Here is a 17,976-nt window from a genome sequence, read left to right as displayed (position 1 = left end):
CAACCCAAGGCCCCAAAGAAAAATTATTATCTATACTACAAGTCAACTGACAATTTAATCTAACACACAGGAAATCAACTCTGTCTGGATTTAACATAAATCAATAGAGTTTATTTTCCCCATCAGTTTTGATAACTACATCATGGGTAAATACTTTTCAAGATAGGGTATAAGTGATCCAAGCTAAGCTGTTTAATAGGTTGTTGTTGTTGGCATCAGTCTGTCTCAAGGGACAAGAGAGTGTGCCTCAAGGGGTGAAGTCAAACAGCTGTGTTAGCAGTACTGAAGCAATCCTCCTAGGGCACAAGCCTTGGCACTGTCTATGGAGGTCCTGGGCAGCCCAGATGACAAGATCCTGCTCTCAATCTCACTAATATGGTCCAAAGGAAAGCAGAGCAATACATTTGGCACCAGCCTGGCTGCAGGAGTTGCTGGAAGGAGGCATACAAGACACCATCCAACTGTCTTAGGGACTCCACTCCGGATTTGTGTAGAGTTTACTCCTTAGCCTTTTCTTCTTCCAAAGATATTCCGAAAGGCAGCAGGCTTAGGAACTAAGTTTTCCTTCTCCAAAATGGGATGACTTACCAGGTTGATGGGCCCCATTTGCCCCTCACTTCCCTCTACAGATCATGTAGAAAAAACCACCTTCTTAACTGTTAGACCTGCTATTGGTCTCATCCTCTCAATTCGCTGGAGCCTGCCATCACATGCAGGGGAAGAAGAAGAAGAAGAGTTTGGATTTGATATCCTGCTTTATCACTACCCGAAGGAGTCTCAAAGTAGCTATCATTCTCCTTACCCTTCCTCCCCCACAACAAACACTCTGTGAGGTGAGTGGGGCTGAGAGACTTCAAAGAAGTGTGACTAGCCCAATATCACCCAGCAGCTGCATGTGGAGGAGCAGAGACGCAAACCCAGTTCCCCAGATTATGAGTCTACCGCTCTTAACCACTACACCGCACTGGCTCTAACTCACTGAGGGTTTGAGACCAATCGGCTGCCTTTGCCTGGTTTAGCTATTCCTGGGGTGTGGCCACTGTCACACACTGAGGTATCATTTCAACAAACCAGTATGGCAATTACTAATTTACCCACTTTGAAGTTACTACAAATTGGCACCTTTGCTATGACAATAATACCACCTTTCAGACTGCTTACATAGCTATATTGTTGTAGCCTGCAGAAATAGGTAACATAGTTTAGGAGATAAACAACATGGCACCAATTATGTGAATGCAACTCAAGGGGAAGAGGAAATATATCATCACTACTGTACATGAATAGTACATCTGAAAAAAGTCAACAGTTCACAAAAGTAATCATACTATGAATGCAAATATTAATCAAGAAGCATGTATGAAACAACTTGTGCAAAAAACCAAGGAAATACTCTAGAAGTAAGATTTCAACAGTCATCATTTCTATGCTTAATCCAGCGATAATTCGACTTCTATAAAAATGTTATGTATATTACACATTTAGACTGAAACATTATACTCCCAAGGGTATCTTTTCTAAACACTTCCATACAATCGAATGTAGTGGTACATGAATATGTGTGTCAAATGTACATGTCAAAACTCTCACTTCACAATAATTTCTCATTTTAAAATAAAAATGCCGAATTCTTTGTGGGAGGAGCAGAATCTTTACTTCCACTCCTTGGAAAGGAATGAGAGGCATAGGCAGATCAAGCTGACAGTGGCAAGAGTGCTGTGATGAGCCACCAAAAGGCAGGTGCTACTTGAGGACTGCTTTACAGTGTCCATCCACCACCCTGTTCTAGGTGAAATATCAGAAACAAGAACATGCTGTTTTTGCTGCTTGTCTGGCACTGGCAGGCTTTGCAGTCCAGCATGACTGAAAAGGAAGTTTAGCAGGGCAGTGGTGGAAAGACTGGAGAGTGCTCAGGACTCCCCTCTGTCACAGCAGGACAGCAATGGCTGAGAAGAGGGAACTGTTTTCTAAAGCAGCATCAGCAGGAGAGTTCTAATGATGAAGGGGTGCTATTGAGGAAGTTAGATTGGACCAGAATATATTTGGTTCTTCCCAGTCTAGGGACAGTGAGCTGACTGGGCTGCTGCCGGCCCCACCCCAGTACCTTAAAGGAAACTGCATACAGAAAAAACACAATTTTTCTCTCTTCCCCTTAGACCACATAGTACAAGTGACAGGTAGGAGTGAAGCCTTCAGGTGCATACACCAGCATGGCAGGCTGTGCCAAAAAAGGGAGAAAATACCTAAATAACTCCCCCAACACACAGCCTACTATATTTCATGACAGTGGGCATCAATGGCAGCAGTAGGCATGCCACCAAGAAAGGCTCTCCAGGAAACAGCATTCATCCAACACAGAACTAATTTCATTTAAGGACAACGGGTGGCAAAACAACAACACGCAACTGCTGTTGGAGCAGGAAAGGGAAACAGACGTCAACCTATAGAGCAGAGCTTGATCTAGGCAACCAGAGGCCAATAAAAGGATGGCCAGGAATAAAATATGAAAGAAACTTAAGTCACTTTCTAACAGGATTTTGAATTAGCAAACAATGAACAGCTAGGTCATCCAATGAAGACAAAAAATAATTATTACAAGACAGCACTAGTGCAAATAGGTTAATTCCACATATCTGGGGGATGGGGAGAACTTGGGAGTTTTGATTCTCCTGATTTAAGTGGATAATAAGGGTCCTACCAACCTCCAGGAGGTATAGATGCTGTGTCTTTCTTCTCAAGATCACATTAAAGGGCAGGACAGGGGTGTTCTAGGCCCTAAGCAAGCAGCTTGGCCTTCCTTGTAGGAAATATGAACAAGTATGGCTGGGTGTGGCCATATCATCAACTTGCTAGAAACAGGATCTTGAACCTGCTAGAATCAAGATCATTATGCCTTCATCCTGCAAGAACCAGGGATGACCCACAGATGGGTGGGCAATGACTATGCTTACCCTAATAGAGTTGCACAATATTCTTTTGGATAGAGGGCTACTCCCTGCCTGCAGCACCAAAAGGAGAAAAAAATGGGAAGGGAGAGTGAATGCTTACTTGTAAGGGGCATGAAGTCAAGATCAGAGTGGCAGACGATGCCAAAGACCAGGAGAACATTCATCACAAGCAGGTTGACTACAACTGGGTCAACTGGATTGCAGCATTCACCCAATTTTGGTCAAGTATCTTAACACAACATACAGAAACTTTACGAGCTTCAGTTGAGGTTAAGGTACAACTATACTATCAGAATGAATGTGGCCTTAATCCTCTCCTTAGCCTTTGTTTTTTGGACAGGGGAAGAGCTACAGTCAGTGATGTGGAATTTTTTTATATATATAAAAAAACTTCAGTGTTTTATTTTTCTGCACACAAAAAATCTGTTTTCTAAATTCATTAGCAACAACAAATGAATGCCAATTACAAATAAAAACTAGGCAAGCCTGGCTATTTCAAAGTTTTTAGTTTTGTTTACTAAATACAAGTAATCAATCAATACCTTAATTATAGTAATAAGACCTGATCCTGTTTAGATACAGAGCACAAATAATGCAGTCCCTGTAATACAGTCCATCATTTGATCTCTTATGGATATAGCAATTTTGAAAACATTAGCCACCTGTCCAGTGATACAAGACTTTATCCAATAGACAAGGGATTAATCTTTCATTTGGGTGCCCTGGAAAAATAGACAGAAGAAGATAAATGATATGGCATCTCAAATCAGAATAGAAATTACAATATGTACAAGAGTACATATGTCAAGGTTTAAGGGACTTGGACACAATTTATTTAGAAATTGGATTTTCAAAAATCTGCCCTGAAGTACTACTAAATACAGTGGTACCTCGACTTACGAATGCCTCGACTTACGAAGGTTTAGACCTACGAAGTCCGCTAACCCAGAAGTATTTTCGCCGCGTGCGCAAAATGGACGCTTTGACTTACGAAGAGCGCCGCGGAATGGATCGACTCGTAAGTCGAGGTACCACGGTAAAAGTAATATAAGCATGCTAAATTACATTTCCTTGTTACTGATTGCTGGCGGATGAATACTTTTAGTACTATTTATGGCTTTAATGCTTTTGCCTATTTTATGGTTTCTTTCTATTCCTGTTGTAAGTTAAATTAATTTTCTGGGACATTTTCTAATTCAGAATTTCCCCGGGGGAGGGGGGGTGGCACATCACTGGAGATTTTCATTCCCCATCCCTGGCAACAAGCACTTACTGACTAATTTCTATCGTGACAATGAAATTCACCTTTTCTTGAAAGAAAGAAAGAATGATTCCTCACATGTCACCAAGAAGCCATGGAAAGGGAATAAGCCTTCGGACTCAATGACCCCAAACTCAAAGGCTTGCAGACTGGTGCTGCTGTCAATGGTATCCTAGGCACACCTTTCAGGGATGCTGGCAGAGAGGCACAAGGTTCAGTTTTAGGACTGAATTGATGCTTTGTGCCAAGATACAGTGACCTAAACAATGCAGACAGTATTTTCTGGTTCTCACCTAAGCAGCAGGCAATGCACATAGGAAGAAAAAGGAAGTAGGTTAATTAACCATCTATTCCATCGCAGAGAGTTTAGTAATAAAGTTGTGAACCTTAGTTTAAATGGATGTGGCTTTTATTTTAATTTTTCATTATGTTTTTGTTTTTATTGTGGACCCAAAGTAATAAATAAAAAAATCATTTTGCTTGATTTTCTGAATCTATTTTCTGAATTCTATTCCACTGAGGTACACATGAATTTCCGAATATCAACGGAGTAAAGCAATCTTCTGTCAACCAGAAACAATTACTCAGGTGTGAGCTCTGTTGTTTCTATTAATTTAAGTCCAGATTTAAGGGCAAATGATAAGCAAGAATGTTAATGAGTGGAAAGGAAGTAGGTCACAGGAGTATACTACATCAAGGTTAGAAAGGGATGTTGATGGGGAAAGGAGAAAGCAGACTCAGCAGAATATTAAAGAATTAACAGGCCACCCTTATGAAAATTAATGCTGCACCCATATTTTTATAACAAACATAGTTCTGGGTACTCCCTTAAACAGTGACTGTTGAAGTAGATAGAAAAATTCTTGAGGGAGGATAGCCAAAACTGTCAAATTATGTATTCAACTGTCAGTTACATATTCTTATCTATTCACTCTTATTTCCTTCCCTGCATCGGATTTCTTTATCAGAAATCACTTGTCATTCCCCACATGATTTATATGCAATCTCTGATGTAGAAATCAGGTGGAAGAGAGTAAAGGAGGGTGGAAAAATATTAAACTGCTTTGAGATTTTATTAAAAATCAAATGATATCTAAATATTGTGGAATAAAATAAATACGTAAATATTAACCAAGATGACATCCTTGCAGTTATAATGCAGAATAGTAACAATTTCTTCTGAGCAAGGAGCTTGCCAGATCCACCAGTCAAGCCACAACACAACACACAAATATTCACAGACACGCTAGTCTATTTGCCTGCAAAGGTATAGACTACAGATTTATAAACTCAAACTTAACCCCAAGTCCACGACCAAGCCTCATTCAATAACTACTGTGTAATGTACTTACTGACTTGCCCAGCTGGCATTGCAAATTGAACCATGCAGAATATTACAGGTACAGGGGCTCTAATTAGAAGTTAAAATTGTTTCTCAGTCTTTAAGATTTACACTTTCTCCAAATTCAGTCAAGAGATGCTTTTCAGTTCAGGTGCAGTGTAAAGCAAGAGTCTACCCAGCAATTAAGATCTTCTTCTGAGGCCTTTCTCTGGGTACTCATTAAATGCATTGTAAACTTTGTATGAGAAATCGGGTTGGCAAAAATGGAACTCTACACTGCCATCTGGTATCAGTGTTATAATACATAAACAACACATATAAAGCGCTTTTTCTTTGCCAATGTAGCTGAGTCCTGAGGCTAGGCAGGTGGAAGGGTATTTTCAAAGGCATCCTGTCTTCAAGAATTCTCCCCAGGAAAGCTCAATTATTGCCATCTTCACTGTTTTTCAGATACTGTAAACTGTCAATTCCATGCTGTTTACCTATGCTTATAATAATACTTAATGTGCTGCAATTGATCTGGTTTCATTGCTTTATGGTTTTTAATCTTTATTTAGTATCATCATTTGTTTTAAAATTGTGTTTACTTTTTTAAAAGTAATTTTATTTGTTTTCATAGATGTATAACAAAATATAACTGGACAACTAAACGTAACACCCCTCCATGCTTTTAGAATATTCATTCCTTTTTTAGATTTTCTAACAAATTTCTCCTATGTTATTCCATCAAGGTTGTATGGAAGCATCCGTCGACAATGTGGTCGTCTTCTCTAGCTAAAGTATCCATAAGTATTCATGGTCACACCACTAATTCCTTAGAGGCTTTGGAGGCTCTTCTCACCAAAAAGGGTGAAAAAATATTTTAAATAAAGAGATCACAGGAAGTATGGACAATTGCTTTATCTGAGAAACTAACTAAGAGTACACACCATAAATGATGCAACTGATACAGACGATTTTGCTAAATTATGGCATCACTTTATAAAGTATTCAAATGAACACCCAGATGACTGGCACTGACCAACTATGTGAATAGATTTATGGGAAAATTTACTGTATTGGTCTTCTGGGGGAGGGGGGAAACCAATTGTTATGTTTATGATTATATCATGTTTCTTAAAAAGCTAATAAAATTTAAAGTGTGTATATATGTGTGTGTGTGTGTGTGTAGTATACATAAAAGTTTGTGTGTGTGTATATATATATTAATTAAAAGTATATATATATATATATATACACACACACACACACACACCATATAAAGATATCATAAAAGGTAAAGGTAAAAGGACCCCTGACCATTAGGTCCAGTCGTGACCGACTCTGGGGCTGCGGCGCTCAACTCGTGTTATTGGCCGAGGGAGCCGGCGTACAGATTCCAGGTCATGTGGCCAGCAGACAAAGCCGCTTCTGGCGACCAGAGCAGTGCACGGATACGTCATTTACCTTCCCACTGTAGCAATACCTATTTATCTACTTGCACTTTGATGTGCTTTCAAACTGCTAGGTTGGCAGGAGCTGGGACTGAGCAACGGGAGCTACCACTATGTGGATTAGCTTAATTAAGGACAGTAAACATGTAACTACATAAAATTATTACATCTATTAAAGGATGCATGATGAAAAAATTGCTTTTGCTCTCAGAGAAACAACTTTAAAGCCTTACCTTAAATTCATCAGAAAATGGATGAGTCTCAAAACTACATTGTTTCTCTAAGCAAACCTATATCCTCAGCTAAGAAGATGGATCTCCAGCACAAGAGATGCCGTTGCTCTTTGCAAAACAGATTATGTGGGATATAAATAAATAAAATATAAATATAATACATATACATATAAATACAAATAAATACTGAACTCTGGGATCTCAAAAACAACCAAAGTTATTTTTATGCCAGTGTGAAGAACCTGCTTCAGACAGCAGGCTGGATACAATTCTGATTAACCCTCCACATGTTTAACAGCTTAACAGGGCTATCAACCTTCCAATTAGATCAAGCCCAAAGCAGGGTGGTTTTTATTCAGTGTGGAACAGAACTGAACTGGGAGCCTTCCTGACCAACTGTTCCTTTGAAGCATGGCTTGTATTCACTGCTATTTAAATTTGGTGCAGAATGCAAGGTGTGTTGCTTGGTTGGATCCACTCAGGAACTCCCAAGTGTTTGCAATCCAGGCCAAATGCAGCAGACTTTGCATTTAGCATCAAATTTAAACAGCACCAAATGCAAATTGCAAATGTAAAGGAACAGCAGGGAGAGCCCTATAAGGCTCCCAATTGTTCCTTTTCATCCACAGCTTTACCTGTTCCATATCTAATGTTATACGACACATCAGGCAAATGACAGGTGGACAAGGCTGAAGGAAAAGTGTTGTGACTTGTGAGTCAAATTAGGAACCTAGCCTAGTGGGCCAAATTTGCCCCAGAGGCCACCCATGTTCTATACCATGTGAAAGAAAGGCAGAACTTTCCAATATACCATATAAAGTCACATTTTCTTGAAATCACTGATATAGAAGTTAGTCATCTCAGTTATTCACAACTGATTGATAATGTGAACAATCTTTTATTTTAATCATCTTAATTTAGGAAAGAAAATCTGAATACAAAAAATGCTCCTGGAAATATGCAAAGTTGTTGTTATTATTATTCCATATTATCACCATAGTCTTCCAAAAACATGTTCCTTTATAATAAGTATTCAACCCTGCTGACTTGTCAGGCCTTTCCTTCCTCACTCAGTACCAAAGTTATTTCTTTTCAGTTAACTGGAGACGGCCATTAGTCAATAGCACTAGTAGGCAGGACAAAGTACCTGTGCAGACCTAAGGATGTGTACAAGAAAGGCCAACCATCTGTGTGTTCTTCCTGCTCTGCCTGCCTGATAAAAGCAGTCATAGTTGATCTGGCTAAGTTGGTAAGAGGAATGAAAAAGAGTTTTCCATCCAGCCTTAAAGCAGCAGTATTGAGGCTGAGCATCAGGGTTCAGACAGGGATTTTCTAGTACAGTCAAACCTCGGTTGTCAAACATAATTTGTTCCAGAAGAGCGTTCAACTTTCTAAAGGTTCAACAACCGAGGCGCAGCTTCTGATTAGTTGCAACAGCTTCTTGCACTCAAGCGGAAGCCGCATCTGACATTCGGGTTCCAAAAAATGTTCAAAAACCGGAGCATTTACTTCCAGGTTTTCAGTGTTTGGGAGCCGGAACATTCAAAAACAGAGTCGTTTAAGAACCAAGGTTTGACTGTACCTAATATTCTATTTTGGGGCAACGTGCTCAAGCATAGGGAGATGTTTCAACTCCAAATTTTCCAGGATTATATGGATTATCTAGACACATTGCAATACATCTTTAAATCCAGTTATGGGATAGACAGTTTTGCTCAAACATTTTTAAAAACAGCTGCACAAGCAGTGTTGGTTATAGGTTTTAAAGCCCTAAACAGCTTAGGACCAGGTTACCTTAGAGACCTCTCTCTTTGAGAAGCCTGCCTAGGAATTAAGATTAACGTCAAAGACCTTGTTCTGGATACCATTTCAGGAGATTTGGCAAGTGAACAAAAGAGATAGTGCCTTTGCTGTGGCTATGTCACAATGCCCTGCTAATTGAAATTGCTTAGGTTCCCTCTCTGTGTACCTTTCACTGGAAATTGACCTTTTTTGCTGGTAGATGAGCTGTATCTGTGCCTGGAAAAAAAATCTGATTTCATCAGAGTAACCCATGGCTTAGCTACACTGCAAGTGTATTATTGCAATGTGCTCCAGTTGCTAGAAACTGCAGGATGGGAGAGTGCTCTTGTGCTCAGGTTCTGTTTGCAGGTTTCCCATGAGCATCTGGTTGGCCACTGTGAGAACAGTATGCTGGAACAGATGGTCTGTCAGCCTGGTGCAACAAGTTCCTCTTACGTTTTTAAAAAGTATTTGGAAGTTTCAGAGGTCCAGAACGCCGTGGCCAATCTGTTGACCAGAGCCACTTATTACAACAGTTTCCGTGGCTGCTGGTCTGCTTTTGGTTCCAATTCAAAATGCCCTGAACAATTTGGGAATACGGTACCTTTAGGTCTGCCAGCTGATTATAATCTTCTGGAGACAGACTCCTTTGCATTCCACCAACATTTGAGTTGCCTTTGGTTAAAACATAGAAAAGTGTTGTTTTGATTGCCCCACCTAAGCTTTCCTAGAGATGCCTGTATTGTTCCTTTCTTTGCCAGCCTTCCCACTCAGTATAAAACCCTTTTTGCTCCATCAGCTTTTTATTTTTAACATTTGAATCATTCACTTTCTATTTCTATTTTTTAAAATTGAAATATTCTCAATAAACAATAATAAAAAAATAACATTCTGCCCTTCCTTTCCTCAAGCAAAGTCTAAGGTAGTTAACACAGAGAAACGTAAAGCATTATAATACAAGTGTAAAAATATAACAATGCTGAGAATATAAAAGGGAAAATAGAAAGCATCCACTAAAACCATTTCTACTAAAACTATATATAGTAGAATTAGAACATATGAACAATAAGAGGAACCTGCTGCTGCTAATGGCCCATCTAGTCCAGCATCCTATTCTCACAGCAGCCAACCAGATGCATGCAGGAAACTAGGAAGCAGGATTCAAGGACATGGGGTACTCTCTACACCTGTGGCCCTCAGCAACTACATTTAAAAAACACTGCTGCCTTTAACCATGGTGGCAGCACTTAGCCATTGTGGCTAGTAGCCATAAATAGCTCTCCCCTCCATTAATTTGTCGAATCCTCTTTTAAAATCACCCAAGTTGGTGGTCATCACTGCCTCCTGGGGGAACAGGTTCCATAGTTTAACTATGTACTGTATTAAGAAATACTTTCTTTTATCTGTCCTGAACTCCATATACTTAAGCAGTAGCGGACCTTGAGGCCTCAAATTTCAGCAGCGCCTTGTGCGATGCCAAAATTTGATGTCCCGTGCCTCTTACCTTCCATTCTACATCATAGTTGGGATACCCTCTTTGGTGCTCCCAAGACTCTGTGCCCAAATCCACCTCTGACTTAAGGATCAAAAGCTTTCCTAAAAAGTAAAGAAGACGGCTGATCGCCGAAGAATTGATGCTTTTGAATTATGGTGCTGGAGGAGACTCTTGAGAGTCCCATGGACTGCTAGAAGATCAAACCTATCCATTCTTAAGGAAATCAGCCCTGAGTGCTCCCTGGAAGGACAGATCGTGAAGCTGAGGCTCCAATACTTTGGCCACCTTATGAGAAGAGAAGAATCCTTGGAAAAGACCCTGATGTTGGGAAATATGGAGGGCACTAGGAGAAGGGGACGACAGAGGACGAGATGGTTGGACAGTGTTCTCGAAGCTACAAACATGAGTTTGACCAAACTGCAGGAGGCAGTGCAAGACAGGAGTGCCTGGCGTGCTATGGTCCATGGGGTCATGAAGAGTAGGACACGACTAAACGACTAAAGAACAACAACAACAAAAAGTAAAGGTGATCAGCATGACAGTAAAGCAGACCTCACAAGGGAGGGAGTTCCAGAACCATGGGCAGCCACTGCAAAAGCACTCTCCAGTCCAGGGGTGGGAAATTTGTAGCCTCAGTTTTTTAACGCAATCCGTTCCGGAAGACCGTTCAAGTTCTGAAATGTTCGAAAACCAAAAACTCAATAGCCAACAGCTAGGCCTCAGGATCTTGCACTGAGCGGAAGCCGTGTGGCATGTTCGACTTCAAGGCATGTTCAAAAACTGAAGCACTTACTTCTGGGTTTACAGGATTCGAAAACCGAAATGTACATCAACAGAGATGTTCAAAAACCAAGGTGCCATTGTATTGCTCTCATCAGCTCCAACCAGCAGGGACAATGTTCATGGGTGATTGTTGTCCAGCAACATCTGGAAGGCCACAATCAGGTTCCCCACCCTACCTCTAATCCCAACCAAATGTATTTTGGGGGAGGCAACAACATGCAAAGGGGTCTACTCAAGTTCTCAGTGAACAATTGGCATAAAATGGTTAAACTTTAATCTGCTGAATTGTTAATTGCATTCCAGTCTTTATCTGAATTTTTGTTTACTGCTTCACTCTTTTACCGCTCTCATAACTTTTTAAAATTTCCTTGAGACTTTTTAATGGAAAGTGAAGGTAATACATTTGGATATGTTCAATAAATGCAGGTGTAACACTCCCAGTTAGCTCAGCAATAGATCTTGCACTCCCTTCCCAATCCCTCCTTTCTGGAGTGCAAATTTCCACCACCTGCCTAATTAGGGTTTTTCCTTAACCATAATTTGGAGCTGGGTTCAAACCACAGTTTGAAATCTTCATTAAGTGGGAACGCTGAATAGCCTTGACCATGGTGTACATCTCTGCCAATATGATGCATAATTATAATAAGTTGTGGCAGGAATTCACACTCCAGGGGCTGGAGGGAGGGTGCAATCTCATGGCCTGCTCCCAAGAGCTAGGCAAACTGGGAGCATTATGCCTCCACAAGACTCAAATATAATGAAGAAGGCAGACCTTGGATACTGCAAATTTGTCCAAATGTAGTACAAATCAGAATCCTTCATCCTCAACCAAATAAATAGTAACTCACCCTTTTATTCCAAGACAGGATGGGACAGAAATCCAAGAGGAGTAATTGTCCTACTTCACATATGAAGAAAAATGAGTGAAGTCAAAACCTAATGCTGTAAAGCACAACAAAGAAAACGAAGGTTGCAAACCCCTATATCCACTATGAGGAAGCCTCAGTGAATTACATGGGACTTACTTTCGAATAGACATGTATAGGTATTAACTTTGGTGTCTGTGTCAGATCTTTTTAAAAGTATATTAATCCTGTTGTCATTTTCTATGAAATCTTATTTTCACATTTCACAATAACTTAAAACCCAATATTGGACCTTAATATTGATGTTTTTGCTTTAATTCTAGTTGTCTATGCAAAATCATATTTTGATATTCCAAAATACATTTTTAGCATGAATAAATGGCAAATACTGACAACAAGTGAAACAAAATGTCAACAAGCATGATTCATCTGCTTTCCTTCTTTTTTGTGCTAATCTGAAAGGCATACTACTCTAACAGATTAATTTCCCCACCCATTAGTTCTCATACAAAGCCTTCCCTGTGAAGAACTAAAGCCTTAAATATGTCAAGACACACAACATGAATAGTACCATTGAACTAAACATTCACATTCAGAATGGGAGCATACGCTCATTCTGTAGTCCAATATTGCAGTAAGATATAAAAGCTACTCATATGTAAACGCTGAATTTCTAAAATTTCAAAACCTTAGCAATACATTCTACAAAGCTGCAATTGGGTGGAACTGCGCCATTTACAAAATGAAAGCTTATATAGAAACAGACTAAAAGAAAAAACAACCTCTCAAGACCAAACTGTTCTTATGGTTGCCTTTGCACCCAAACAAGTGTACAGAAAATCTGAAGTTTCAAAAATCACTATTTGACAAACAGCAAACCAAAGAAAACCAGTGAGATGTTTCCGTACATGTTCTGTAAGGCATAGCAAACCGTTCTAAAACTTCAAAATACAATTTTTCGCAAACCACCTCAGACATTTCCTATAGTAGAGTGCTATGGGAAATTTGAGTTAAATATTTTTCTTGTTTTTGTAGCAACAACACTGCTAAATAAGGCTCACAGTCCTGAAATTATATCATTACCCAATGATCCACCAACATAAAATTAGTATCCCAACAAGAACAGACAGAAAAGTAATTCAGTGGCTGGCTAGCACAGAATTGGCCAGTTGTATGACTAGAACCTAAGCTTTTCTTCACCTTTCTCAAGACAGTGAAATCAAGCTAAACATAAGGTAAAATTAAATTATGGGGAAAGGAAATAAGAGTGGTGTCATTTCCTCCTAACAGGCCTTTATATTCCAACAGTTTTGAAGGACACACAAGTTTAATTTTTAAAAAATGATATGAAAGTAAGGAATTATACTTTATTTCCCTAACTCTTGCCACAAATGGCAGCCCAATAAATGACAAGTTCTACATCACAAGATTTTCTAGTGGAGCCCACCAAAGCAGAATTGGAAGTAATGTTTCAAACTCCTAGGCACCAGCATCATATACGTAGAAAATGGATAAATTATCAGCATTTCCTCCAAAGGACAGCAGAGCTCCCAAACAGTCTTGCTTACAACATAGGCAACACAATAATTTCAAATAGTGACATATATCAAAGTTAGACAACTGCATTATTTGTTTAAAGCTTTAGATCAGAGGTCCTCAAACTAAGGCCCGGAGGCCGGGTGTGGCCCCATCACCTTCTCAATCCGGCCCACAGACAGTCCAGGAATCAGCATGTTTTTACATGAGTAGAATTTGTCCTTTTCTTAAAAATGCATCTCTGGGTTATTTGTGGGGCCTGCCTGGTGTTTTTACATGAGTAGAATGTGTGCTGTTATTTAAAATGCATCTCTGGGTTATTTGTGGGGCATAGGAATTTGTTCATTTCCCCCCCCCAAAAAAAAATATAGTCTGGCCCCACACAAGGGCTGAAAAAGTTTGCTGACCCCTGCTTTAGATGGCACACAGTACAAGGAGGGGAAACCCTTCTTGAAGGTTGGAGAATTAAGCAACCACTATCATGGAGGCACGCGTGGCGCTGTGGGTTAAACCACTGAGCCTAGGGCTTGCCAATCAGAAGGCCAGCGGTTCGAATCCCAGCCACGGGGTGAGCTCCCGTTGCTCGGTCCCAGCTCCTGCCAACCTAGCAGTTCGAAAGCATGTCAAAGTGCAAGTAGATAAATACAGCGGGAAGGTAAACGGTGTTTCTGTGTGCTGCTCTGGTTCGGCGGCTTTGTCATGCTGGCCACATGACCTGGAAGCTATACGCCGGCTCCCTCGGCCAATAACGCGAGATGAGCGCTGCAACCCCAGAGTCGGTCACGACTGGACCTAATGGTCAGGGGTCCCTTTACCTTTATCATGGAGGCTCAGTGCCACAGACCATCAGGAAAAGCAAACAAGCCCAAAAGGATATGCATCTTTACTCAGAAGCAAGTCCCACTGAATTCAATGGAGCTTATTCCCAACTGTTCGACTCCTTAGTATCAAAGGGGAGGGAGGGTAAGTATTTTCCAAGTGAAAAAAGAAAATGTAAAGTTCATAGTAAGACAAACAAAAACAAAATTGAGGAGGAAATTGCTAAAGCTATCAAAGCTAGGCATCATTTCAGTGGAATTTAATTCTGGGGGGAAAGGGATTCGTCCTCATTTTTTTATATAGGTCACACTGTTTGAGGAAGAGAAGCTGACCATGATTCTTGTCAAGTTAAATGGTAAATACATCCATAGTAGCACTTTTAGTACATAAATGTTAAACAGCAACTCTTTTCACTTCAACCATAACAAGCCAATATATTCTATTACCTCTGTCAATAGTTTTAGTGCTAATAATATTAGCATGAAACAGGTAATAATATTAGACTGGTCTCTACTTTCAGTTATTGTGTGTGAATAATTTGACTCCAATACGAATACTGGCCACCAAGTTTTAAATTCAGATTTCTTAAAGTAATTACTAGTTTCCCCAATATAATTGCTACCTCATCAGTGATACTGAAAACAGACTTTCCCGCCCTCCACACACCATCTGGGACCACTGTAATCGCTATACCACATCCAGGCTTATGAGTATGAATGTTGTATAACAAGCACCTTTTGTCACCCTGATATCAACAAGTCCTAAAGAGACCCACCCCTCCAGTTCGACAACAGGCTGCCAATTCAATTTCACCATGCTATAATGCCCATTCACCCTACAATACCCCATATGGACTCAATGTCTCTACCTTCCAGCCCATGGCGGAAAGATTTCTCATATCTTCATGTCAATATACCCTCTGTTCTCTATACATGGCTGACATCATTGTTCAAAGGGCTTCATGCCTACACTGGTACATCATGGGATTTTTCTGCTCCCTGCCCCCAATCTACACACAACCCATAGTAATGATGCAGTGCATCATTACCCCCACTCACCCACAGTCTGAACACACACAAACCCAGGCTGATGTGACCCAACTCTTACATATGCAGACTGAAGGAAGATGCCCCCCCCACTGCTCCCACATTCGCATCTCTGTCACCCAAAACAAAAAGCAAGGTACAGTACCACAAACTCCTGCCCCGCTAGATTAATACTTGTCAGCGAATTCCACACTGCCCCATAAGATACCACAACCCCTTCCCCTTTTGAGTCACTGGGATGATTCATGCCCCTCCCCGATCGCCTGTAATAACATACTTCTAACTAAACACAAAACACATACACCGTGCAAGACCAGATGACCTCAGACCACGGCAAACTGGGATGGCGGGGAGGCGAAGGAGAGAAAGGATATCAGCAGCCCAGGATATCCTCCTCTTCGCAAACATGCTCCCAAACAGCAACATCCCCCTCCTCCTCCCAGCCAAAACGCCACCCCATTTTCGACCCCAATATAAGAATTAAGACGCGCTGCTGTACGTTCAGAGCGTGTGCTTTTCACCTCAAGCGACCTGCCACGACTAAACCCGGCCCGCCAAGTGACCTCCGCAAACGAGCAAGGTATTATCATCATTATTATTATTAACATACCACCTATAACTTTACGCGTGTAGCAGGAGCATCATCGTTAATGGCAGCCGAACGCGGGTGCGTGTCGGGCAAGCGCGAGAAGGTGCGCCCGCCCGCCCGCGCGGGAGGAAGGGAGGGAAGGAGTGGAAGGACGGAAGGCATCTACATAAAAGCGATGCCCAGCCCGCATCCGCGCCCGCACGTTCCGTGTGTGCACGGAGCTCTCGCCCGCTGTCACGCAACCACTCCTTCAGACGGCGCGGGCGACCTATCCCCTCCTTCCACATCGAGGCTGCGGAGCGATAGGGCCAGCTGGGAGGGAGGAGGGGGAGGAGACGGTGACAGAATCCCACTCCCCCCCCCCGCCTGGGTTACACCCATCCAGCGCCCACCCACCCACCCCGCTCCCCCTTTTTCTCTCTCGCCAATCCCACACTCACCTCCTGAGGGGCGTCGGGGTGGGGGCGTGAGTGGGGCGGGGGGCGTCCGGCTGCCTCCGGGGCGCGGCAACTCCGGCTTGTCCTCCACCTCCTTCCCTTCCTCTGCCCCGGAGGGTTTCTTTTGGGGGGGTGAGGGAGGGAGGGGCTGCGAGGCGGAGGGAGTGGGGAGCTTTCCCTGCCTCCCTCACCACATCCCGAAAGCGACGAGGAGGAGCGGCTCCCTCCTCCCTCCACACAGATACAAGCCAAGGCGAGGAGGGGGCGGGGAGGCGATGCTGCTGACGGGGACCGTGGTGGTGGGGATGGCGGCTGACCCGCCCGCCTCCTCAGTCAGTCAGCCCGGCCGCTTTTGTTTTGGTTCCTTCCCCCCCCCCCTTCCACAACACCACACACACCTCACCAATCAAGGGAGAAGCAAATGACGAGATAGTGAGGAGGTAGTGCGCGCACGCGCGCCACCCTCTTCCACACACACGCCCGCGCGCGCGCGCGACGGCTGAAGCGCTTCAGCGGGGTTTGGGATAGAAAAGGGGAGGGGGAGGGGGTCGGCGGTGGTACCGCCTCGCGCTTCTCCAGATCCTTATTCTTCTTCAGGGGCTCCCCCGCGCGCATGCGCCGCCGCGCACGCGCCACGCGCCTGCTAGGGCCGGGCAGCGCGGCGGCGAGGGGACAGGCTGGTGCGCGCGCACTCTCTCCCCCCCTCTCTCTCCGTTTTCCCCACGGGAAGGAGGAAGGAGGGGCGGCGGCGGCAGCAACAGCAGGAGCCGCAGCTGATTGCCAGCGCACAGGTGGTGGGTGGGGTTAGGAAGCACCTCCCTGGCTGGCCGGGACGGGTGCGCGGGGGGGGCGTGGCCGCTCGACTTCCTCCCTTCCCGGTCTGCGAGCCGCGGGTGCGGGGTGGGTTGGATAGAGGAGCCGGCTCGCTTGTTTCCTCTCCCCCCCCCCCCGCCTCCCTTGCAGGTTTCTCCCGCTCAAGGCACGCCCCTGACCCTTCAGGAGTAAGGGTCTCCATCTCTCTCTCTTGAAATAGAGCGGGGTGGGTCTTCACGAACCGGGGATGCTCCCTAAAGGAAGCGGGAAGGAAGCATTGCCATTAATAGGGGAGTGAGTGGGTGGGTGGGTGGTAAAGAGGCATACCTGGAGGCTGGGGAAACCAAGTCGTCGTCCCCGGACAGGAGCGGAAAAATAGCCCCTCGGTGACGTGTGTGTGTTGATGCGCCTCTGCTGTCATGGGGCAAGATCAAACGCTTCCTCCTTAACGCTGTGCCCTCCCCATCTTGTCATCATTCGGGACAATTCAGGTACTTGGGGCACATGAAATGTCCTAATCTCTAACGTGGCTATTGTGGTAAAGTTATTTTTTCAGGGGGGGGGCACTGATACAGGTCCCTTGCCAAGAGTTC

The 17,976-nt window shown here is 43.0% G+C and overlaps 1 protein-coding gene across 8 annotated transcripts in view; it reads right to left on the bottom strand.

Moving 5' to 3' along the window:
• TANC2 (tetratricopeptide repeat, ankyrin repeat and coiled-coil containing 2) overlaps positions 1-17,193 on the bottom strand; it is a 195,493-nt gene extending 178,300 nt beyond the window's left edge. For 3 of the 8 annotated variants that reach the window (XM_088655538.1, XM_035136410.3, XM_088655543.1), the window contains exon 1: positions 16,574-17,042. The gene's annotated coding sequence lies outside the window, so the exon portion shown is untranslated. Of the gene's footprint in view, positions 1-16,154; positions 16,424-16,573 lie in introns of those variants that run through there. The other 5 variants (XM_088655540.1, XM_035136411.3, XM_088655539.1 and 2 more) reach the window with 4 other exon arrangements.
• Between the last annotated feature and the right edge of the window lie 783 nt (positions 17,194-17,976).

Source organism: Zootoca vivipara, chromosome 12 (assembly GCF_965207765.1).
Source record: "Zootoca vivipara chromosome 12, rZooViv2.hap1.1, whole genome shotgun sequence".
NCBI classification, from domain to species: Eukaryota; Metazoa; Chordata; class Lepidosauria; order Squamata; family Lacertidae; genus Zootoca; species Zootoca vivipara.
The sequence above is the reverse complement of the archived record's forward strand: the minus strand, read 5'-3'. Positions and strand labels throughout refer to the sequence as shown.